Consider the following 21547-nt stretch of genomic DNA (forward strand, 5'->3'; position numbering starts at 1 on the left):
GGGTGAAAGGCACGCCCCTCCCCAGGGAAAGGGGGGTTGTACGTCATGAGAGAACGAGGGAGGAATGTGGCAGGGTGGAGGGCGGGGCCGGGTTGTGATTATAAACACCCGGACATATGTGAATGTGGCCTGAGGTTGTCAAAATTCTGTCCAATATCTCTTTTTTTGAACAAAGAAATTGATTTGGGTTTGGAACAACATTAGGGTGAGTAAATAATGACAGAACATTTGTTTTTTGTTTTACCTTAATTTTAAATGTTTTTATTTCTTATCTTAGCCACACTATTTGATGTGCCATTCATGTCCGCAACACAAATGGTGCGGGATGAGTTATAAACTGTTAAAGGTTTATTCAAATACCTAACCTCAAATATGAGCTGACAATGTAATATGCAAGCACGACAAAAATATTTTTTCTCTTTGTTTAATTTTATGAGTGAAGGCATCTTAGACAACATGAAGTTTTACAATTTTAATAACCTCTTTGCCTCAGTGCAAATTTTCCATATTTTAGCAAACTCCTCCAGCAACAGATGTTTACTGATTAATAAACAATTAAAACTATTTTTGTTCCAAAAAAGCAACTTGAAGGTACAAGATTAAAGTATTTATGTGCTACGTTTTCATATCTCCAGATGGCAGACATGGCACAAGCCCTCTCACTCATGAGTAGGAGGAGGTGAGTGGCTGGGGGACGTATGAGGTCCTGCAGGGTAACTCACTGCTGCCCCCTGCTGCCCACTACGATCAACGAGCACCACTCTCCAATATCTATGAGGTGGGCAAAAACCAACAACCAGCTGGATCTGTGATACTGCTGCACTTTGTCAAAAATTATGATTTCTAAATTTCTGTGTGTAAATTTCCGTAATTTCCAAAAACTAAACTGCAAATTTATTCTGAATCACACCCAAATCCTACTCTTAATTCATTTTGATATACGCAAGCTCTTTGTAAAAGAAGCATAAATGATGGGTATTGCAGAGTAGTGGTGCAATGGCTTAATGTATTTTGTCAGTTTGCTATTTCTCTTCTGTTTTATGGCATTTATTCCACTTTGTCTCAAACAGGGAAGGGTGGTGTACTGTAAAGCTGATCATGATTTAACAGCTGGAGTTAATGATTCAATGATGTACAGATGCAGAAAAGAGATATTTGAACTCGGTGGGGAGCTGGTTTAAGAGCTTTACATGCACCTGTTTTGACCAACTACACTATGAGACCAACTTCAAAGTTGTTCTGTACTTGTTACAATGCTTATAAGGCAGTACAGTATTGAAATTCCTAACTTGTTAGTATTATTCTTTTTCTGTTCAACAAATTTGTGCAATAAATTCTGTGTGAACCATTTTAACATATGTTAAAACATAGGCCTATTTTTTGTAGATAATTTTCAGCCACTATTAAGTTTAAGTTTGAAACCTTCGTTTTCACTTTCCTAATGCCATCTTTTTCCAAAGTATGCGGTAATGGAGAGTGTTTTTGAAAGTCTCCATTCTAGTCTGCACGATAGGAAAAATATCGGTCTAGTGTGTACGAGAGGCGTAAACAGCTACATAATTTTTTCAACAAAAACGTATTAGTGTGAACATGGACTTAGGAGATGCTCCGACTGAACGTGTAAACGCAGTGCAACGAATATAACAAAATGCTGAAATAATTTTTAACCTACGGTAACAAAGTATTAACAACAAGCGAGACGCAGCAGAACAGTCAAAAAAACATTAAGTATACTTAATGCATTTTATTAATTTAAAACTGACGTATGTCATTTCTGCGCCACGAAATGGAATTTCAAAAATAACCTGGTTTTCAATATTCTCCATGTCTGCCGTTGATTGAACAAACAGATATTCTTGTTACAAACTCACGTGATTGGTTGAGTCAGTGTTGCTGTGTCGGGCGATCGAGATGCTCACACAATCTGAGCAGTAATTTATTGGCACCAAAGAGACCAAGGTGTTAACAGTTTTAGAGAAAATCAACCTATAAATAGCTTACTTATAGTTGTCTGAATATTGAGCTGAAAGATAGATAGTCATCCACATCTAAGATGGCGTGAGGGTGAGTAAATATTGAGAGAACTTTCATTTTTGGGTGAACTCCCTTTAAGATTACAATTTGAAAATCTCCCCTTGACTTACAATGTTACAATATTCACAATTCAGAAATCAAACTCAAAGTGATGACGTCACTGCAATACTTGCATATTTAATTGGTCTTTTTTTTCTGTCATCTATTTAACCACCTATAGCTGTCTTTACACTGCAATTACAGCGTTGCGTTATTCTCATCCACAGCCGTAAGAAAGATGGATGCTGAGTGTTATGACACGGACCCATGACAACGCAGAGGTGGCAATGAAATGCAACTTAAACATATCTAAAAATGTAACACTCTTCTTTTGCTGCCTAGCAAGTACTGGTATATCCTTCTGCATACAAATCTGTTCTTTAAAATGTTTATAGATTTTTACACATAAAATTGTCAGTCACTGTTTAATTTCCAATATATTTTGAATTTGTTTATATTTAGTCTAAATCAGAAGCTTTGCTGACAACTGTGACTGCCATACGTCCTCTTTTTAACCTCCAGAGCTTCTTAATAAATTGCATAACATGTGAGTCCATGTTAACATCATTAACTACAAAAGCAGTAACAATGCAGAATTACAAGCTACTCAAATAATTATATGGTAGGTCATTAATTAGTTTTACTGAAGACATAATTATGTTATTAAGTAAAGTCTGACCCTTGTCTGCAGTTGAGTGTATAGCTTCCTGGCTTTGTGGTTGTGTGTTTGTGTGTGTGTATGTGGGTGGGTGTGTGTGTGTGTATGTGTGTGCGTGTTTTTGTGATTTACGAGGACAATTTTGTAAGTTACAAATTAGTAATTACAAGGGTATTATGCTATAAATGTGATTTATGAGGACATCTCTAGTGTCCCCATAATTCAAATCGCTTAAAAATCATTCTAAACAATGTTTTATTGAAAATGTAAAAATGCAGAAAGTTTTCTGTGAGGGTTAGTTTTAGGGGTTGTGTTAGGTTTAGAGGATAGAATCTATAGTTCATACAGTATAAAAGTCATTATGTCTATGGAAAGTCCTCATAATGATAGGTAGACCATCATGTGTGTGTGTGTGTGTGTGTGTGTGTGTGTGTGTGTGTGTGTGTGTGTGTGTGTGTGAGCGTGTATTTATCACTTTGTGGGGACCAAATGTCCCCATAAGGATAGTAAAACCCGAAATTTTTGACCTTGTGGGGACATTTTGTTGGTCCCCATGAGGAAAACAGCTTATAAATCATACTAAATTATGTTTTTTGAAAATGTAAAAATGCAGAAAGTTTTCTGTGAGGGTTAGGTTTAGGGGTAGGGTTAGGTTTAGGGGATAGAATATAAAGTTTGTACAGTATAAAAACCATTATGTCTATGGAAAGTCCCCATAAAACATGGAAACACTACGTGTGTGTGTGTGTGTGTGTGTGTGTGTGTGTGTGTGTGTGTGTGTGTGTGTGTGTGTGTGTGTGTGTGTATGTGTGTGTGGGTGTGTGAGCCTGTTTTAGTGATTATAAAGTATTTTCAGCTACCTGGCCAATACTTGTTAGCCCTGTATAACAAGTATTATTGTGAAAAATCTGCTAAGATCATAAATGTTATGTAATGTAGCTTCTTAGGTGGTGAGGTATTATCAAACATGTCATAGTTTATCCTGAACTTAATTGTTCTCCCTGATGGCATATGTGACTGCTCCTCTCGGTATTCTTGTGTGGAGCTTTGTTTTTGAATGAGAAACTGGGATAAAGGTCTTGAAGCCTTGAGTCTGCAGAAGCGGACAACAATAACAACAACAGCAGCTTTCAATGACACACATTTTTGTTGTTTTGATGTATATATCATTACACAGTGTTATGAACTAAGCCACGAAACTAGGCAAATAGTGAATTTTTTATTGTTTTGAGACAAGTTTGCTGGCTTAAAACAAAACCTCTGTGGCTTGTGCGCTATATTCCAAATCTACTGAAGCCATACAATAACTTTGTGTGAAAAACAGAACAAAATGTAAGTTCTCATTCACTGACAACTCTGTTTTCTGTTTTAGCCTGCTTATATTCACACTTAACATGCAAACGCACATGTGTATGACTTTCTTCTGAAAGAATCTCTTCACATTCTGAAAGTGAATGTGAAAGTGTAGATTTATAGTGAGAAATTATGTAAATATTGATCTGTTTCTCACTGAAAGTGATTGCATTGTTTCACAAGACATACTATATATTAAACCACTGGAGTCTTATGGATTAATGTATGCTGCCTTTATGGGATTTTTGGAGCTTGAAAGGTCTGATCACCATTCACTTGCATTGTATAGACCTACAGAGCTGAGATGTTCTTCTAAAAATCGTCTATTGTGATCTGCAGAAGAAAGAAAGTCATACTCATCAGGGATGGCATGAGAGTAAGTAAATTATGAGAGAATTTTCATTTTTGAATGAACTACCCCTTTAACATCAGTGATGCAAAATTGAATTGGTTCTTGTGTTTCTCATAACTGATTACAGCATGCAAACTTTAAATATCGGTAAGTGTAAATATGATTTGAGATACATTTATGGTGCTTTTCATCCTTTTTTAAGCTTGACTGCTCCTCTCGTTTTGTGTTTCACTGAAAAAGACAGACAAACTGGTTTGACATGAAGGTGTGTAAATATTGACACATTTTCATTGTTGAGTGTACTATACCTTAAAATTTCTTCTTGTTTCTTTCTTCACTTTGCTGTATGCTTGTAACTAAGCTGTCTTATCAAGAGTGGATGGCAAAGTACAGGTTGGGATGGATGGCAGAAGCAGTGCTTCAGTACACTGGCATAACAGCTTGTTTAATTGTAAATCAAAGATAGTCTATAACCCTCTGTCCACTGCAGATCCAATTTCTAAGATTTTATTGCTGTTGTTTGGGGCAAGAGTAAACCGCATCTCCCTCCCTTTTCCCCTGATGCTCCGTAGTGCTGAGATTCACCTTATCAACTGTCGAGCCCCAGCTGTGACCCCCCCATGCTGGCGCTACCTTGAAAGAGGGCAGACATCCAACACTACTAGTATGAAAACAGCTGTTTGGACACTTGGCTTGAGGTGTGGCAATCTCATCTCCTCTCTTCTGTGTTCCCAGAATTCACTTGCCCTTTCGACTGGTTCATCAGCTATGTCTAACCCCTCAAGCAGCCACTGTGTCTTGAGATGAGAAGGTATCCCTCTCCACCCCGATTAGTGGTGCCTGCCTAGCTGGTGCCTTTAGGTGGGGGAAACGCCTGATATGGAGTTTGCAGATTTAGATTAAGTTGACAGTTGGAACAGAGGGGAATATTTGCATCTAGGCAGAAATCTGAGCACCTAAATTTGTTTTCTTAAAGATTATGTCCTAAATTATATTTAGAAAGAAACCAGTGGTGATTAGCTTGAGCTTCCAGAAGATGTGATTTTACCTAGGGATTTCTTATTTCTGTACTTTCTCTTATGATTTCCTGTGGTATTTCTTAATGGCAAAAATGCTCAGATAAACATGATTATACAAATGTTTCATCAAAGTTATACAAAGAAACACATGGTGTTAATTGTGTCAGACAATGCAGCAGGATATAAAAATAAATTACCCTGTGTATTTTTATAGTCTAATTTGCTGCACAGTGGCTTCATACTAGTTTTTCTCAGTTAAAAATACATGTGTGTTTTATAAAAAGTTGCAATCCTTACTGGTACTTTATCTTGTCATCAGCAAAAACAATTAAGAGCCCAAAATGGAGTTTAAAAATGTGTTATATTTTATTTTAAATTATAATTACAGTACCAATCAATTTTTGATTGAACATATTTTGCAGAATGTTTAATATATGATAATAGTAAAGTCATCAAAAATATAAATAGCATAAATAGAAGTATAGATTATGTAGTGACCAAAACCATGTTTAAAAATAATCTAAACTATCTTAGCTTCATCAAAGTAAATACACTTTTTGAGGTGCAAACTTCATAAGGTGCAAAAAAATAAATAAATAAATACAAATAAATCATTTATGAATGAGCCTTTAGATCAAAAGGTTTTTAAGATCATGAGAAACGTAAAACCAGTACAAAAACCAATGTGTCCAAACTTTTGACTGGTATTTTATTTAATTTATTATATAGAAGAAATAGAAACACTGTTGCATGAATATAGGTTTACCGTATCTGAATATACCATATGGAGCAATATATATATAGTAAATTACACTTTTTATGTATCTATGCTGGCTGTTTTCAGAACAAAAACATTTTTCTATCGTTTGTAACCCTTAAGGAATTAGTGTTTTAAAATAGCTTGCATGAGCTCTTCAGTAATCAGGTAGAAATTCTGAGAAAGTTAGCTTAGAGATATGATGCTTTCGAAGTAAACAATAGCATAAAATCGGAAAGGAGATTGCCATAGATGAGATGATAACAGTGTTCATGACAAAAAAAGAACAAACCCCCCCACACTTCCCCACATCTGTTCACGTTCCCCTTTTGAGTTCAGTACATGACAGCATAGAAAAGTTTGACACACAAATGCTAAACTCACACATAAACAAACACACAAACACAGCCTTTGCTCCAACTTCCCAATTTGAGTTTGTGATTTGTAATCTGTCACATGATATTGAGTCCACGGACACTAACACACCCACACACACATGCTCAAACTCACAAACAAACTCAATCAACATGGGTGTTCTCACGCCAGTGGAAAAGTACACCATCTGAACTGCCTCCTCTTTCTATTGGAAGGATAGTGAAATACTGTTTTGCCACAGGGTAAATCCTGTCAAATTATGTTGGAGATGCCTTTTGTGCATCCATCACATGATGGTGTTAGTGCCAAAACCCTACATTGAGCAGCCAAAGTTCATAATTTTTTATTTTTTTACCAAATGTTGTGTCTTTACCTCTACAAACACCAGTTTTCCCTCTATTATATTTAAATGTATTCATTTAGCTAGATACTCCTCATTGATGTTTGCCACTTAAAAAAATATCTTTTTGAGAAAAAACAGGGAATTTAATTTTAATACATTTTCAATACATTATACAGTAGTTACACTTTAAGCTGGGATAGGATAAAGTATTTCAACATTGAAAAAGTTACACAATTCAGATTTAAATTCAACATGAAATGGCATTCATAACCCATGTTATTTCTGTAATGTGCTATATTGAAGTGAAACAGGATATTCAACAAAAGTAGGGCAGCAACTAATGTTATATTCTGGGAAATTATTGGGTCTTTAAAAATTGGTCTTCAATACCAGAATAGAGACAGAGAGGGGAGTTAAAAAAAATTAGTACTTCAGCCGAAAAAAAAAGTCATTTTAGAGGCGGAGTAAGATACCTTTTGATATATGAAGCTAGCAAAGACATTTTTCCTCTGGAATAACAAGCAAAAACGTGTGTTGTGAAAATAATCAGGGTCAATTTTGATTTCATTCCGGCAAGAAAGCAGAAGGTGTGAATAGTAAACATTGAAAATACCAAAAATCATATCAAAATGAGCCAAAACATTATGACCACTCACAGGTGAAGCGAATAACATTGAGCATCTCATATCAAGGCCACATTTCAAGGTCTGGGTAGATTAAAAGGTAAGTACACAACCAGTTCTCGTAGTCAAGTGTTGAATGCAGGAGAAATGGGCAGGAGTAATCACCTTAGTGACTTTGACAAGGGCCAAATTGTTATGGCCAGACAACTGGGTCAGAGCATCTCTGAAACAGCAAGGCTTGTGGGGTGCTTCCGGTCAGAAGTGGTGAGTACCTACCAACAGTGGTCAGAGGAGAGACAAACCACAAACTGGTGACAGGGTGTTGGGCAGCCAAGGCTCATTGATGCACAAGGGCAACAAAGGCTATCCCGTCTGGTCCAAACCAACAGAAGGTATACTGTGGCACAAGTCACAGAAAATTTTAATGATGGTTACAGGAGGAATGTGTCACAACACACCGTGCATCACGCCCTGCTGCGTATGGGGCTACGTAGCCTCAGATCCTTCAGAGTGTCTATGATGACCCCTGTCAACCATCGAAAGGGCATACAATGGGCACGCAAACATCAGAACTGAACCTTGGAGCAATGGAAGAAGGTCGCGTGGTCCGATTTGGATTCCCATTTGCTTTTGCATCATGTAGACAGCCGTGGCCATGCGCGCTGTTTACCTAGAGAAGTGATGGCTCCAGGATGCACTGTGGGAAGACAACAAGCTGGTGGAGTGAGTGTGATGCTCTGGGCAGTGTTCTGCTAGGAAATCAATGGTCTGGCTGTTAATGTGGAGATCAATTTGACTGACACATGCCACCTACCTAAACATTGTTGCAGACCAGGTACACCCCTTCATGGCAATGGTATTCCCTCATGGCATTGGCCTCTTTTAGCAGTATAACGCGCCCTGCCACACTGCACACGCTATTTGGGAATGGTTTGAGGAACATAATGAAGAGTTCAAGGTGTTGCTCTGGGCTCCAAATTCCCTCGATCTCAATCCGATTGAGAATCTATAGGATGTGCTGGACAAAAGAGTCTGATCCACGGCTCCACCTCACAACTGCTGCTAATGTCTTGGTGCCAGATACCACAGGACACCTTCAGGGGTCTTGCAGAGTCCATGCCTTGCCAGGTTGGTGCTGTTTTGGTGGCCCATGGAGGACCAACAGCATATTAGGCAGGTGGTCATAATGTTTTGGTTCATCAGTGTATATATTTGGACTTGGATGAAAAAATAGCCCTGGCTAGGGTCAAATAATAAGCAGGGCTTGAGACAAAAATGTTCTTGATATTTTAAATTCCCCTATAGTAAATTCCTATGTTTTACCTGTTATCTAATACAGGTGAAACTCGAAAAATTAGAATATCGTGTAAAAGTTCATTAATTTCAGTAATTCAACTTAAAAGGTGAAACTAATATATTATATAGACTCATTAAAAGCAAAGTAAGATATTTCAAGCCTTTATTTGATATAATTTTTATGATTATGGCTTACAGCTTATGAAAACCCCAAATTCAGAATCTCAGAAAATTAGAATATTGTGAAAAGGTTCAGTATTGTAGGCTCAAAGTGTCACACTCTAATCAGCTAAACACCTGCAAAGGGTTCCTGAGCCTTTAAATGGTCTCTCAGTCTGGTTCAGTTGAATTCACAATCATGGGGAAGACTGCTGACCTGACAGTTGTGCAGAAAACCATCATTGACACCCTCCACAAGGAGGGAAAGCCTCAAAAGGTAATTGCAAAAGAAGTTGGATGTTCTCAAAGTGCTGTATCAAAGCACATTAATAGAAAGTTAAGTGGAAGGGAAAAGTGTGGAAGAAAAAGGTGCACAAGCAGCAGGGATGACCGTAGCCTGGAGAGGATTGTCAGGAAAAGGCCATTCAAATGTGTGGGGAGCTTCACAAGGAGTGGACTGAGGCTGGAGTTACTGCATCAAGAGCCACCACACACAGGCGGGTCCTGGACATGGGCTTCAAATGTCAAACGTCTTACCTGGGCTAAAGAAAAAAAGAACTGGTCTGTTGCTCAGTGGTCCAAAGTCCTCTTTTCTGATGAGAGCAAATTTTGCATCTCATTTGGAAACCAAGGTCCCAGAGTCTGGAGGAAGAATGGAGAGGCACACAATCCAAGATGCTTGAAGTCCAGTGTGAAGTTTCCACAGTCTGTGTTGGTTTGGGGAGCCATGTCATCGGCTGGTGTTGGTCCACTGTGCTTTATTAAGTCCAGAGTCAACGCAGCCGTCTACCGGGACATTTTAGAGCACTTCATGCTTCCTTCAGCAGACAAGCTTTATGGAGATGCTGACTTCATTTTCCAGCAGGACTTGGCACCTGCCCACACTGCCAAAAGTACCAAAACCTGGTTCAATGACCATGGTATTACTGTGCTTGATTGGCCAGCAAACTCGCCTGACCTAAACCCCATAGAGAATCTATGGGGCATTGCCAAGAGAAAGATGAGAGACATGAGACCAAACAATGCAGAAGAGCTGAAGGCCGCTATTGAAGCATCTTGGTCTTCCATAACACCTCAGCAGTGCCACAGGCTGATAGCATCCATGCCACGCCGCATTGAGGCAGTAATTAATGCAAAAGGGGCCCAAACCAAGTACTGAGTACATATGCATGATTATACTTTTCAGAGGGCCGACATTTCTGTATTTAAAATCCTTTTTTTTATTGATTTCATGTAATATTCTAATTTTCTGAGATTCTGAATTTGGGGTTTTCATAAGCTGTAAGCCATAATCATCAAAATGATATCAAATAAAGGCTTGAAATATCTTACTTTGCTTGTAATGAGTCTATATAATATATTAGTTTCACCTTTTAAGTTGAATTACTGAAATTAATGAACTTTTGCATGATATTCTAATTTTTCGAGTTTCACCTGTATACTGTATATCGCATTATTTTTTATTTCAGGCCATTTAGTTATGGATGTAGACACTGTAGCGACTACTCTGATTATCATAAAAATATGCCCTCAAAAGTATAAAATGCCCCCAATAAGCAATTCCAGAGGGCAAATATCACCCCCTGATAAATATATTTATTCCTGTTGCTGGTCTTGGCACATGCTTTTATTGGAGAAAATAATAAGAACACTTATTGAGGTTGAGATTCTTTTGTGTCTCTGCCTACTCAGACACAATATGTAAGTATTTATGGAAAAAATATATATCTATTGATGATAGTTCAATCAAGAATCAAAAAGATGATTAAATATATCTTCATAAAGTTTCCCAATTTATTCATATTTATTTTGCTTTGCACTCTAAAATAATTTTTGAGGCAAATTTGTGTGTAAATCACTTCTCTTTAGAGATGAACCTGTCATAACAAAGACAGACTTTGTATATATGGAAATAGCCTGGTAATCATTGTCTGACGCTTTGAAAAGTCATCAACAGAGGAGTAAAAATGTACATTATTTGAACTTTGGACGTCGCTTTACAACTCTTGAAGGAAGCACAGCGCTGACACTAATAGAGACTTCAATATAATCTACAGCACTGATATGAGGCATGTGTAAGCCTCTTTAGACTTCTGCTGTAAAGTGTATGATGTCATTTCTTCAAATTAGCAATGTTGCATTTCTCCAAATCAGGAGTTATGTCCAGCAGTTAATTTCAATGCATTTTATACATTTTGTTTTTGCTGTGTGATCAATGAGGACTAATCAGCTTTCATGCACAAATCTGTTGCAGGTAATTCTTGGCAGAGCACTGTAATAAACTATGTCCAGTAGGTTTACTGTAGCTGCATCTGTGCATGCATAGATTATTTCACCACAGTTAAAAGCAGAGAGAACAGCTGAGTCTGCGATTTTGTTTCTAACTTTGAAAAGTGAAAAATGACTTTTCTCTGCAGAGGACAGGTTAATCAATTCTTTATATGTGTATATAAAAGATGACTTGTCATTCATCAAAATCTCAGCACATTCATCAGGGAGAGGGGAGTCTTTCTTTGGAACTCTTTGGATGATAAAAACTGTCCACACTCTATAATGCTGTACTATTCTTCTAGTGCATCGACTTGTTTTGACTGTCAAATACAGGATTTTAGTTGTATATCTCATTCCATATTGCTTCTAACAACTCAGTCAAACCATAGCACTGTTCTGTACCAACTGGATATGGTATGCTTGGAAACAACCTTTTACTGTTTGCCATCAGCTCATCAGCACTTATTCAACCACAGAGAAACTAGCAACATTTTATAATGGAATTTGCATGCTGAACTTTTCTATCAAAATTGCTATTTCACCCAGCAGATTTTAAAATTACATGAATAATAAGGCAATATGAACTAAGGTAATACGAATTTTGATTGAATTTGGCCTGCAATCTATCTTCCGTTACACAGTGGCTGCAGTACGTTTCGGTCCCTGGTTTTTTGCTCATTTAATGTTTGAGAAACTGCACAAAACACAGTTTATTAGCAATCAGTGCATTGTTGAGTTGGCCTATACAGTAAGCAAACACAATTTATTCCATAATCACTGATGATAAAGCTGCATAAATGTTGGCAAGACATTACCCAATGCTCACAATGTCTAGGTGAGAGTACAGTACAATGCTGAGTATCTAAATAACATTTCTAAAAATAGCATTTTTTTTTCTTACACTAAGCCATATGTTCATTACATAGGAGGGGGCTCAGTGTATTTCATATATACAGAACAATATATATATTTTTTTTCTGAAGAAAATGTGAATGGTGCTAACCATGCAAAACACGCTACCACAATGCTATGATGGGAGTTCGTATTGTTTTTTAGCACATTTTGAGTGGTTAATAGATGTTTGCTTATTAGCCCATGTCAAAAAAGCCCATTCCCAAGTCTCTATGATATCCTGATCCCTCCCTCCCTCCGTCCATCCATCCACCATCCATATATCCATAGTAATTTCTATCATTATATCCATCAATCCATCTATCGTTTTATCTATCCATCCATCTTTCTATTTATTATAATGGGTGTTCTGTTTGACAGCAACCTTAAATTTGATAAGCAGATACGCACTGTGGTAAAATCATGTTTTTATCATCTCCATTTGTTAACTAAGGTTAAGCCATTCTTGTCATTAAGCAAGTTTGAAACAGTTATCCATGCTTTTGTTACTTCTCGCCTGGATTACTGTAACTCGCTTTACATTGGTGCCCCTCATTCCTTTATTTCAAACCTTCATCTTTTTCAAAACGCTGCGGCTAGGCTCCTTAAGGGCAAACGCAAATTTGAGCACATCACACCGGTATTGATTTCATTGCACTGGCTTCCTGTTAAATTTAGAATTGATTTTAAAATATTGTTTGTATTTTAATCTCTCCAAAACCAGGCATCACAGTACTTATCCGACTTGCTGAACCTGTACACTACATCAGAATCTCTTAGATCTGGTGAATCTGAATTGCTTTGCGTTCCCAGTTCTAAACTTAAGAATAGTGGTGATCATGCCTTTGCTGTTGTTGGACCTAAGCTATGGAACAGTCTTCCAGCACATATTAGAACTTCCTCAACTATCTCAGCATTTAAAACTAAACTTAAAACTTATCTATTTTCCTTGGCTTTTAACATTCCTTGAGTTTTTTTGTTTTTATCTCTGTAAGTGTGTGTTGATTGTTGTCTTTTTATATATTGTGCAGCATTTTGGTCAACCTTGGTTGTTTTCTAATGTGCTATGTTAATAAACATTGATTGATTGATTGATTGATATCATTCTTTCTATCCTTCTATCTATTGTTCTGTCTATCCATTCATCTATCTATCTATCATTCTATCCATCTATCATTCTTTCTATCGTTCCATCCATTTATCGTTCTTTCTATCATTCTATCCATTCACCGTTCTTTATATTTCTTTTTATCTATCATTCCATTCATCGATTATTCTTTCTATTGTTCTATCCATTCATCCATCCATCATCCATTCTAATGTTCTATCATTCATCCATCCATCCTTCAATCCATCATTCTTTCTATCGTTCCGTCCATTCATCCATCCATCATTCATTATTCTTTCTATCATTCTATCCATTCATCATCCATCATTCATTGTTCTTTCTGTCGCTCCATCCATCCATCTATCCATCCATCATCCATCATCCTTTTTTATGTGCTTTGGTACTGATTGAGATGGCAAATATCTGTTACAGTTTTTCTCAATTGCTTTGGCACGTTTTTCGAAACAGTCTTAACATTCTCTAAACTGTGAGTGCAAATGTCACAACTGTTTGCAGGAACTTCAAAACTTTATAGCATGTCTGCAAAATGTAGTTACTAACCCAAAACATTTAATTCATGCTTCAAAACCTAGTTATTGTGTCAATAATTTGGCCAAGGCCACCAAAATCTAAAGTATTTTTGTCATTGTGTGAGCCACACTGGTCAAAATGTTTAGTTGTTTTTTCACCACAACAGTCAACCATGAAAATTAAGGTTTTACTGTAAACAAATCTCATATTTGTTGAGAAAAGTCAATAGTATGTAGAAAAAAAAAAAGTCTATGAACATTTGTATTTTTACAGTGTTTATTTTTGTACTTCATGTGTATATATACAATACAAGTGTATTTACTGTACATGTAAAGTAACTGACAAGAGTAACAAGATTTCACTTTACATTTCATATTTGTGTATTACCGCAAATACACAAACAACAAATAACATTCATGGGAAAAAAACAAAACAAACAAATTATTCTTGGTGGACATCTTGTCGCTCACGTTGGTCAGGCCAAAGATTTTCATCAACATCACATCTGATGTTTTCCATTGCCACACACCGTGGAAAAAATCTCCTTGAATGCCGCACCCATCCCCTGCAATGGTCAGCTGTGATGTCCTCACATGCAGCATTCATGGCATCCAACAAAGAAATCTGATTTTGTGGTCTATGATCATACACTTTCCACCTCCATGCTGAAAAAAACTCTTCTATTGCATTTAGGAATGGAGAGTATGGTGGAAGGAATTCCACTGTTATCCTTTCATGTGCAGCAAACCAGTCCCTAACACTGTTGGTTCGGTGGAAGCTGACATTATCCCAGACAACAACATAATTAGGCAAAATGTGGTCTAACTAAACCTCTTTCTTGTTCTGGAATCAGGTCTCTGTAAAGTGCATTTAGGAAGGCCAGGAGAAGTTGGGTATTATAGGGCCCAATGTGAGGAATATGTGTGCTCACACCGTTCTCTGAAATGGCAGCACACATTGTAATATTGGCCCCACGTTGGCCTGGTGTGTCAATTGTGGCTCGGTGTCCAATGAGATTGAGACCACGTCTCCGGCCTTTGGACAGATTAAACCCAGCCTCGTCCACAAAAACAAGAATGTGGGTCGTTTCATGTACTTCTAACTCCATGATTCTCTATGAAGAAACACAGAAAAAAAATGTAACAGTAAATGTTTTTTCTTATGGGTTTCTGAAACTTACAGTAAAGTAATACAGGCATCTTAGAAAAACAGGAAAACTCACTAAGTGCACACCAATGGTTTACCTGGACATACTGGTACCATAACGCCTTGACTCTTTCACTGTTCCTCTCAAATGGCACCTTATAGAGCTGTTTCATAGTCATCTGATGTCTTTTTAAAACTCTGTCTATGGTGGAAATGCTGACAGAATTTATATTTGCAAAGACATTATTGTCATTTATGATTGCACTTTGGATCTCTCTTAGCCTGATGGAATTGTTGGCTATGACCATGTTGCAAATTTCTTGTTCTTGCAGTTGGTTAAATACTGCTGCTCTGCCACCAGCGCGAGGTTGTCGTGCAGTTCTATAGAATAAACAAATAGACTTGCATTTACCTTTACAATATTGTTGTTTATACTGTAAAAATACTTTACATACTGTAAAACAAAACAAAAAAAACATATTTACCTGTTTTCCCTACGAAATGTTTGCACAATTGATGACACTGTGGACCTGTTTACATTAGGCTGTACTCTTCGACCAGCCTCTTCCATTGTTAAACCATGATTTATGACATGATCCACAAGTGTGGCTCTGATTTCATCAGAGACTCTGACTCTTCTATTTCCACCTCTTCCTCGATTATTTCTTCCTCTACCACCACCACGTATTCTTACACGCCTTCCAATTGCTCTTCCATGAGCATGTTGCTGCAGTTCAGGGTTGTGAATGTCCTCCATTCTCAAAAACTTCTACAGCAGTGATTGTGCTGTGGGCAATCTATATATATATATAGACATATATATATATATATATATATATATATATATATATATATATATATACTCCCAAAGTTGATTGGTTAAATGGTTAAATGGTTGATTCATATTAGAGGTAATTTGCAATTAGATTGCGAATGCAATTAGAAGTCATGTGCCAATTTAGCAAACATTGCAAACAATGTCAATGTCAGATATATTTTAGAATATACATTCATGTATACTAATTATGATTATTGAATAGATCGTTTTGAATGTGATGGCTTACACAATAAAAAATGTCTGAGAAGTTCTGAAGTGTTTGACAGTGTAAGTGAGAATCGAGTCATCAGTTTTGATCAACAAGCCATATGCAATTATTTGTTGTCCAAACTGCAGACAGTTGTATGTACTCTTTGCACACATGTGCCAAAGCATTTGCAAGTTGCTCAAATCAATAAGAAATTCCAATCTGATGTGAAAAAGAAGCAAATTGTTCAGAGATCTGAACTTAATGTTTTGGGAAATAATTAAAACATTTGAGAACTGAGCCAAAGCAATTGAGAAAAACTGTAAAGTGAAAGATAATATACAGTACAAATAGCATGTTAAAGAGACAGGTGCATTGATTCAAGTGTAACAGGAGAAGTATGAAATCAAATCAAATCAAATCAAATCACTTTATTGTCACACGACCATGTACACAAGTGCAACAGTAGTGGGTCTTGTGTGCAGTTCCGAGCAGCATAGCAGTCAGGACAGAGACGAGACACCAATTTACAATAAACAACATATTTACACAACACTATTTACATATCAAACGTACACATAATTAAACAACACAATACAATATACAATGTACAGTAAACAATACACACAATATAGAATGCACATACAATAAAAATAAAAAGTAATTATAAAAATATATATACGTATATACTAAGCGCTTTGAGTTTGAGAAAAAGCGCTATATAAATGTAAGTTGTTGTTGTTGATGTTGTGTATATATATATATATATATATATATATATATATATATATATATATGCTGTAGTTCTATTGTGGAGAATATAATTATGACAGTCCAGTGTGTGATAATAGATTAATAAAGTGCAGTGAAGGTGTATATTGATCATGAGAGATCAAGTGTTCAGAAGTCTGATTGCCTGGGGGAAGAAACTGTCATGTAGTCGGCTGGTGCGGGTCCTGATGCTGCGATACCGCCTGTCTGATGGTAGCAGTGAGAGCAGCCCATGACTCGGGTGGCTGGAGTCTCTGTTGATCCTCCGAGCATTTTTCACACACCGCCTGTTATAGATGTCCTGGAGGGAGAGAAGCTCACCTCCGATGATGTTTCTGGCAGTTCGCACCACACTTTGCAGGTCTTTGCGTTTGTGGGCGGTGCTATTGCCGTACCAGGCGGTGATGCAGCCAGTCAGGATGCTCTCTAGAGTGCTGGTGTAGAACCGTGTGAGGATGTGTTGGTTCATTCCAAACTTCCTCAGCTGTCTCAGGAAGAAGAGGCGCTGGTGAGCCTTCTTCACAATGGCCTCAGTGTGGACGGACCATGTGAGTTCCTCAGTGATGTGGACACCGAGGAACTTGAAGCTGCTTACTCTTTCAAACCGGTGCTCCATTAATGGTGATGGGGCTGTGTTCTCTGTCTTTTCTCCTGAAGTCCACTACAAGCTCCTTAGTCTTACTGACATTGAGGGAGAGGTTGTGCTCCTGACACCAGCATGTCAGAGTGTGCACCTCCTCTCTGTAGGCTGTTTCATCATTGTCAGTGATCAGACCTATCACCGTCGTATCGTCAGCAAATTTAATGATGGCATTGGAGCTATGTGTTGCCATACAGTCATGTGTGTGTATAGGGAATACAGGAGTGGGCTGAGAACACAGATCTGCGGGGCTCCAGTGTTGAGGGTCAGTGATGAGATGTTGCTGCCCATTCTAACCACCTGACGTTTGCCTGACAGGAAATAGCTTCACAGCGAGCTGTTTAAGCCCAGAGCCTGGAGTTTCGCATCAAGCTTGGAGGGCACTATGGTGTTGAATGCTGAGCTGTAGTCTACAAACAGCATTCTCACATATGTGTTCCTTTTTTCCAGGTGGGAGAGAGCAGTGTGCATTGTAGATGCAATGGCATCATCAGTGGAGTGGTTGTTGTGGTAGGCAAACTGCAATTGGTCCAGAGAGCTGGGCAGCACAGAGCAGGTGTGATCTCTGATTAACCTCTCAAAGCATTTGCTGATGATGGGGGTTACATGTGGGCATAGACCGGGCACTCGGGGAACTGTATGGGTGTATAAGTGAGCAGGAAACCGCGCACCCTGAGGCTGCGTTCATTGTTGCCGGGGACTTCAACAAAGCTAATTTTAAAACAATAGCACCAAAGTACCACCAACACATAAACTTCAACACATGAGGGGACCGGGTTTTAGATCACTGTTACTCTCCTTTCCGGTATGGCTACAAATCCCTCCCCCGCCCCCCATTTGGCAAATCGGTCCACTCTTCCGTTCTACTTCTACCTGCTTATAGGCAGAAACTGAAACAGGAAGCACCCACCCTCAGAACGATCCAGTGCTGGTCGGACCAATCAGACTCTGCGCTACAAGACTGTTTTGATCACACAGACTGGGAGATGTTCCAGTCCGCCTCTGATGACGACATCGAGGTTTACGCTGACAGCGTAACATGTTTCATCAGGAAGTGCGTAGAGGATGTTGTTCCAACCAAAACAATACGGATATACCCCAACCAGAAACCATGGGTTTTAATTCTTCTAACACAGTGGAGCGTAAACAAGCCAGTTATGCCCTCCGTAATACTATTAGTGCAGCCAAACGCCAGTACAGGCACAAACTTGAAGGTCAGTTCAAGACCACTGACTCTAGAAGTATGTGGCAGGGAATTAATACCATCACGGACTACAAACGGAATAAAGACCGCTGCATCTCTCCCGGACGAACTTAATACATTTTATGCTCGTTTCGAGGTCAACACCACCGCCCTCGCGGAGAGAGCACTCGCGGCTGACGCTACAGAGGATGGTTCACTCTCCGTCTCTGTTGTGGATGTAACCTGATCCTTCCGACGGGTGAACATCCGTAAAGCCGCGGGTCCAGACGGCATTCTGGGCCGCGTCATCAGAGCATGCGCGAATCAACTGGCTGGTGTTTTTACAGACATTTTCAATCTGTCCTTCTCCTTGTCTGTAGTCCCCACGTGCTTTAAAACATCAACCATTGTGCCTGTACCGAAGCAAGCCACAATCACTTGCTTAAATGACTGGCGTCCTGTTGCTCTGACCCCCATCATCAGCAAATGCTTTGAGAGGTTAATGAGAGATTACATCTGCTCTGTTCTGCCCCCCTCTTTGGACCCATTGCAGTTTGCCTACCGCAACAACCGCTCCACTGACGATGCCATTGCATCTACACTACACACTGCTCTCTCCCACCTGGAAAAAAGGAACACATATGTGAGAATGTTGTTTGTATACTACAGCTCAGCATTCAACACCATACTGCCCTCCAAGCTTGATATGAAACTCCGGGCTCTGGGCTTAAACGGCTCGCTGTGCAGCTGGATCCTGGATTTCCTGTCAGGCAGAAGTCAGGTGGTTAGAATGGGCAGCAACATCTCCTCATCACTGACCCTCAACACTGGAGCCCCGCAGGGCTGTGTTCTCAGCCCACTCCTGTATTCCCTGTACACACATGACTGTGTGGTAACACATAGCTCCAATGCCATCATTAAGTTTGCTGACGATACGACGGTGATAGGTCTGATCACTGACAATGATGAAAGAGCCTACAGAGAGGAGGTGCACACTCTGACACGCTGGTGTCAGGAGCACAACCTCTCCCTCAATGTCAGTAAAACCAAGGAGCATGTGGTGGACTTCAGGAGGAAAGACGGAGAACACAGCCCCATCACCATTAATGGAGCACCGGTAGAGAGAGTTAGCAGTTTCAAGTTCCTCAGTGTCCACATTACTGAGGAACTCACATGGTCCGTCCACACTGAGGCCGTTGTGAAGAAGGCTCACCAGCGCCTCTTCTTCCTGAGACGTCTGAGGAAGTTTGGAATGAACCACCACATCCTCACACGGTTCTACACCAGCACTCTAGAGAGCATCCTGACTGGCTGCATCACTGCCTGGTACGGCAATAGCACCGCCCACAACTGCAAAGCCCTGCAAAGGGTGGTGCGAACTGCCAGAAACATCATCGGAGGTGAGCTTCCCTCCCTCCAGGACATATACACCAGGCGATGTGTGAAAAAAGCTCGGAGGATCATCAGAGACTCCAGCCACCCGAGTCATGGGCTGTTCTCACTGCTACCATCAGGCAGGCGGTATCGCAGCATCAGGACCCTCACCAGCCGACTACATAACAGCTTCTTTCCCCAAGCAATCAGACTGTTGAACACTTGATCTATCAGCATCAATAATTAGCACTGCACTATATTAATCTATAATCTCACACTGGACTGTCAACATATTCTCCTCAATATACTACTTCATATATATATATATATATATATATATATATATATATATATTTCATATACTCCTTACTTATTGTATTGTATATTGTGTATTCTATATTGTGTGTATTGTTTACTGTACATTGTATATAATTATTGTGTTGTGTAAGTATGTGTACATTGATATGTAAATTGTGTTGTGTAAGTATGTTGTTTACTGTAATTGGTATATGTCTCGTCACTGTCATGACTGCTATGTTGCTCGGAACTGCACACAAGAATTTCACCTACTGTTGCACTTGTGTACATGGTAGTGTGACAATAAAGTGATTTGATTTTATTTTATTTGAAATCACAGGCGAGAGAGCATTCATACAGTCTTAAAGAGAAGAAATTTCACAAAAAGAAAGTTTAAAATTAGTTGAGAAGTCTGAGACTAAATTGCGCAATCGGTCTGAATGAGTTTCAACATAACTCATATCAGCGTTGCCGAATGCACTGAACTCCAATGAAGTGAAATGGCATCTTTAGCGTTACCCCCAACACTTCCACAATGTAGCGTGCCAATCAAAGTTCAAACAATTTCCACTTCGTCCCTGTTGCTGCTGACCTTTCTAAGCATCAGCCAATGATTACCAGCCAATTTGCATATGAATTCACCAAGTATATCTGAAGACCTTAACGTAAATGTGTCCTCTTATTCTACTTTCTGCAATGAATGTTTTAGAGCAATTGTCAGGACTTGGTCCTCTGCTAGTCCAAATACATGTTTTCAATGGTTTATGTGCACACCTTCCACTTTCTTGCCTAGCATAATCTTAAAATCACCATGTGCAATGCTTCTTATATTGTATGGAGGTCAAAGTGGTGCTTGACCTTGATGTTGAGCGGTGTGTTGACGACCCTAATAGAGTCACATGGAAGCATTTTAAAGAACTTAAAAGGATAGTTCATACAAAAACAAAAAGAACAAATCTTCATGTTGTTCCAAACCTAAGATGACTTTCTTTCTTCTGTGCATCACAAAAGATATTGCCCAAGCTGCCCTTTTTTATACAGTGAATGTGGACTGGGTCCAGGGACCGCTGTGGTCAATATTCGCTTTCTAGTTACTAGTTACTATTCGTAACTCCTTTTGTGTTCCAGGAAAGAAAGAAAATCATACAGTTTGGAACAACATAAGAATGAGCAAATGATGACAGAATTGCTAAACTAACACTTTAAATAGAAAATAACTTTTCTGTGATGCGCACACATATCTGTGCAGATCATTTTTTTGTGTTACATCTATTGTTTTAAAGCTTGTTATTTTTTATTATT

At 38.7% G+C, this 21547-nt stretch overlaps 1 pseudogene; it reads left to right on the plus strand.

Moving 5' to 3' along the window:
- The window catches only part of LOC127629475 (nephrin-like), a 110185-nt pseudogene extending 104973 nt beyond the window's left edge, over positions 1–5212 (plus strand).
- Positions 5213–21547: the final 16335 nt, after the last annotated feature.

This window comes from Xyrauchen texanus, chromosome 36 (genome assembly GCF_025860055.1).
Source record: "Xyrauchen texanus isolate HMW12.3.18 chromosome 36, RBS_HiC_50CHRs, whole genome shotgun sequence".
Taxonomy (NCBI): Eukaryota; Metazoa; Chordata; class Actinopteri; order Cypriniformes; family Catostomidae; genus Xyrauchen; species Xyrauchen texanus.